Raw genomic sequence first — 4,868 nt, forward strand, 5'->3', positions numbered from 1 at the left:
CAGTCCTGTGATCTCAGTGACCATAAACAGCCCAGTCCTGCGATCTCAGTGACCAGAAACAGCCCAGTCCTGTGAGCTCAGTGACCAGATACAGAACAGTCCTGTGATCCCTGACAATAAACAGCCCAGTCCTGTGATCTCAGTGACCAGAAACAGCCCAGTCCTGTGCTCTCAGTGACCAGAAACAGCCCAGTCCTGTGATCTCAGTGACCAGAAACAGCACAGTCCTGGGATCTCCGTGACCAGAAACAGTCCAGTCCTGTGATCACAGAGACCAGAAACAGACCAGTCCTGTGATCTCAGTGACCAGAAACAGCCCAGTCTTGTGATCTCAGTGACCAGAAGCAGCCCAGTCCTGTGATCTCAGTGACCAGAAACAGCCCAGTCCTGTGATCTCAGTGACCAGAAACAGCCCAGTCCTGTGCTCTCAGTGACCAGAAACAGACCAGTCCTGTGATCTCAGTGACCAGAAACAGCACAGTCCTGGGATCTCCGTGACCAGAAACAGTCCAGTCCTGTGATCACAGAGACCAGAAAGAGACCAGTCCTGTGATCTCAGTGACCAGAAACAGTCCAGTCCTGTGATCTCAGTGACCAGAATCAGCCCAGTCCTGTGATCTCAGTGACTAGAAACAGCCCAGTCCTGTGAGCTCAGTGACCAGATACAGAACAGTCCTGTGATCCCTGACAATAAACAGCCCAGTCCTGGGATCTCAGTGACTAGAATCAGCCCAGTCCTGGGATCTTAGTGACCAGAAACAGCCCAGTCCAGTGATTTCAGTGATCAGAAACAGCCCAGTCCTGTGATCTCAGTGACCAGAAACAGCCAAGTCCTGTGATCTCAGTGACCAGAAACAGCCCAGTCCTGTGATCACAGTGACCAGAAACAGCCCAGTCCAGGGATCTCAGTGACCAGAAACAGCCCAGTCCTGTGTTGTCAGTGACCAGAATCATCCCAATCTTGTGATCTGAGTGCTTAGAAAGAGCCCAGTCCTGTGATCTCAGTGACCAGAAACAGTCCAGTCCTGAGATCCCAGTGACCAGAAACAGCCCAGTCCTGTGACCTCAGTGACTAGAAACAGCCCAGTCCTGTGATCTCAGTGACGAGGAACAGCCCAGGCCTGTGATCTCAGTGACTAGAAACAGCTCAGTCATGTGATCTCTGTGAGCATTAGCAGCCCAGGCCTGTGATCTCAGTGACCAGAAATAGCCTAGTCCTGGGATCACAGTAACCATAAATAGCCCAGTCCTGTGATCTCAGTGACCATAAACAGCCCAGTCCTGTGATCTCAGTGACCAGAAAGAGCACAGCCCTGTGATCTCAGTGACCATAAACAGCCCAGTCCTGTGATCTCAGTGACCAGAAACAGCCCTGTTTTGTGATCTGAGTGACCAGACAGAGCCCAGTCCTCTGATCTCAGTGTCTAGAAACAGCCCAGTCCTGTGACCACAGTGTCCAGAAACAGCCCAGTCCTGTGATCTCAGTGACCAGAAACAGCCCAGTCCTGTGATCTCAGTGACCAGAAACAGCCCAGTCCTGTGATCTCAGTGACCAGAAACAGCCCAATCCTGTGATCTGAGAGACCAGAAATAACCCAGTCCTGTTTTGTCAGTGACCAGAAACAGCCCAATCCCGTGATCTCAGTGACCAGAAACAGCCCAGTCCTGTGAACTAAGTGACCAGAAACAACCCAGTCATGTGAACTCAGTGAACAGAATCAGCCCATTTCTGTGATCTCAGTGTCGAGGAACAACCGAGTCCTGTGATCTTAGTGACCAGAAACAGCCCTGTCCTGTGTTGTCAGTGACCATAAACAGCCCACTCCTGTGATCTCCATGACCAGAAGCATCCCAGTCCTGTCATCTCAGTTACCAGAAACAGACCAGCCCTGTGATCTCAGTGACCAGAAGCAGCCCAGCACTGTTTAAAAATCAGCCCAGCTCCTGAGTTCTCAGTGACCAGTCGCTCCAAGTGCTGACAGCCAGTCTTGCTCTTCGATGTGCCTTTCCTGCGAAGGCTGACATTAGACAGAGCCTCCTCCCGACAGAGAACATTCGGCACTTGAATTTATCGCCTGCAATGGAGTGGATCAGCAGATCAAGGCAGCTGTTGAGGCTGGTCAGTGCCGTGGTGATCTGCCAGGCCGAGTAGCTGGACTGGTTGAGCCGTCAGCTGGACAGCACCTGGTTATGCCTGAGGCCCTGGACGAGTTGAACGAGGTAACACAGGCCAAAGCAAAGGAGAAAGGCCACCAGCACCATGAACACCGTGCGGAGAGCATTCCTCTTCATCACCAGCACCATGCATTATCCGGTGGTGGGTTCCAGCAGCATCCTGGCAATGAGCGGGTATCAGAGCATGATAACCAGCAATGGAATGAAGAAAGCAATGAATGCTGCCGCGATCCTGATACTTGAAATGCACTTGCTCCAGGAGCTGAAGGAGAAGTTCTCCAGACATGCGGTCTATCATTTCTGGTTCTTGTTGCTCAGAGGACCTCTGATGGTCAAGTAGAGCAAGTTGACGGACAGAACGGGCCACATGAGGCAGCAGGCCAACAGGTGGTGGCGCTGTCTGTGGAGCTGCAGTGGTGTGATGGGATGGGCCACGGCGATATGCACAGATTCAGGTGAGGAACAAAGTGCTGCCATTCATGTTAACAAAGAATAGGGAGTCGGAGATTTTACACGCCAGGTCCCAGAAGACCCACTTATTCTGCAAGTTATGGTAGGCAACTTTGAAAAGAAGGGTTGTGGCAAAGACAAGGTCCATCATGGCCAGCTTAACCATGAACACGTCATTGGTCAAGAAAGCATCGTTTTTCCTGCAGAGGTACCACAGGCCGCAGCAGTTGGACACCATACCGAACACGAACACAGTGAATAAACCACGGGGAACATGAAGTACTAGAAGTTAACACCGACCACGGATTCACGGGTGTTGTTGGTGTCTGTAGATACAAATGACCGCCAATGCACTAATTTTGAAAAATTGTCCCTGCTGTAGTATAGGGAACAATTTAACAATCACTCACAAAAATTAAGTGCAGAGTCCTAGAGATCGTGTGTTATTATTTATCAACAATTTTTTAAAATAAAAGTTCATGTTTCTGTTTAATTAAATGGGAGAGTGTTTTGAGACGAGATCATCAAATGGTTATTTTCCACCTTTGCACCAACCTTTTCAGGTCTTTATCAGTACTGGCCGGAGATTATCTCAACAAGCGTGACTCACCTTTAGCGAATAGCTGACTGGTAATATTACTTAGCTACAGAGTCCACACTCTCCGTCTCTCTCCGTCTTCTCACTGATTGGGTTGTGTTTCATTTATTTCTTATCCTGAACAAACAAAACTCGCCTTTCCCACTCTGTTCAGTGCATGTGTTACTTTGGCCTGTGGTGAATCGGTTCTCTGACCAGGTATATGACCACAACTTGACCCCTTCACTAAGCACTGAGCACTGATAAATTCCTGCGATTTCGGTACATGTCACTTAAATAAACCTTCACTGTTCTGATCAGCAGTGACTCACCGAATGCTATTTCCTTTGCACTGTGTTCACCTCAATGCGCTGCAGCTATTCACCTATTGAGCTTCGTACTACCCTTACACTCGCACCTCCACCTCACTGATCAGCGCTGAGTCACCTATTGCTCCTGGTGCTACCCATTCTACTCACACCTTCACCTCACTGTTTAGCACTGTTTTAACTATTGAGCTTACTACTACCCTTGCACTCGCACCTCCACCTCACTGATCAGCGCTGAGTCATCTATTGCCCCTGGTGCTACCCAATCTACTCACACCTCCATCACACTGATTAGCACGGATTTTACTATTGTGCCCAGTACTACCCTTACACTCCTACCTTTATCTCACTGATCAGCACTGAGTCACATATTGACCCTGGTGTTACCTATTCTACTGCAGTTCTGGTTTGCTCGGGATCGTGATGCTCTCCACAAACTCCCACATGCTGCAGTTACGACACACCACATGCCCTGCCATCGCTAACCTTGTTTTATTTATTTATTAATTAGTTAAAGATTTTATTCAATTGATATTTTAGGTTTATTGTTTGATTATTTTACTTAATTTAAGTTATTAATTTAATAAGTACCAGCAAGTTACATTTTCTCAGCTCTTAATTTAAACCCCTTCCCTAACTTAGAGAGCAGGAAAGAGCTGTAATACTCACCAACCAATCACCTACCTGCTCTCCTGTGACTTCACTCTTTGATTTTGTTGCACTCCCTTTCCCCCTCTTATTTTCCTTCCCAGTTATTCTCTGTACTTTTGTATTCTGCTTGGTGTTCTACTGAATAGTAAGCCTAAAATTTATTATAAGCATCCTTTTTTGTGTTTCATTTTAGTTCTAGCTCTGGATGCCTTTTCTGTATCTCTCGTAGGAATGTGTCAAGTCTGTACCCGAACTATCTCCTTGTTGATGGTCTTTCAATGTGGATGTACTGCTTTACCTGTCAGTCTTTGATTTCAATCTACCTGGGCCAGAACCCTTTCAACTCATTCAAATTAGTCCGTCTCCATAAGAACATAAGAACATAAGAATTAGGAGCAGGAGTAGGCCACTTGACCCTTCGAGCCTGCTCCGCCATTCAATAAGATCATGGCTGATCATTTACCTCATTTCCATTTTCCTGAATTATCCCCATATCCCTTGATTCCCTTAATATTCAAAAATCTATCGATCTCTGTCCTGAATGTACTCAACGACCGAGCCTCCACAGCCCTCTGCGGTAGAGAATTCCAAAGATTCACCACCATCTGAGTGAAGAAATTTCTCCTGATCTTAGGACTAAATGGCCGATCCCTTATTCCGAGATTATGACCCCTGGTTCTTGACTC

At 47.6% G+C, this 4,868-nt stretch overlaps 1 pseudogene; it reads right to left on the bottom strand.

The window, feature by feature from the left end:
• Positions 1–1,897: 1,897 nt before the first annotated feature.
• Positions 1,898–4,656, bottom strand: LOC147089998 (lysophosphatidic acid receptor 6-like; annotated as a pseudogene).
• Positions 4,657–4,868: the final 212 nt, after the last annotated feature.

Source organism: Somniosus microcephalus, unplaced genomic scaffold (genome assembly GCF_052327205.1).
Source record: "Somniosus microcephalus isolate GS21.2 unplaced genomic scaffold, FLI_Smic_1.0 unresolved_chr4, whole genome shotgun sequence".
Classification (NCBI taxonomy): domain Eukaryota; kingdom Metazoa; phylum Chordata; class Chondrichthyes; order Squaliformes; family Somniosidae; genus Somniosus; species Somniosus microcephalus.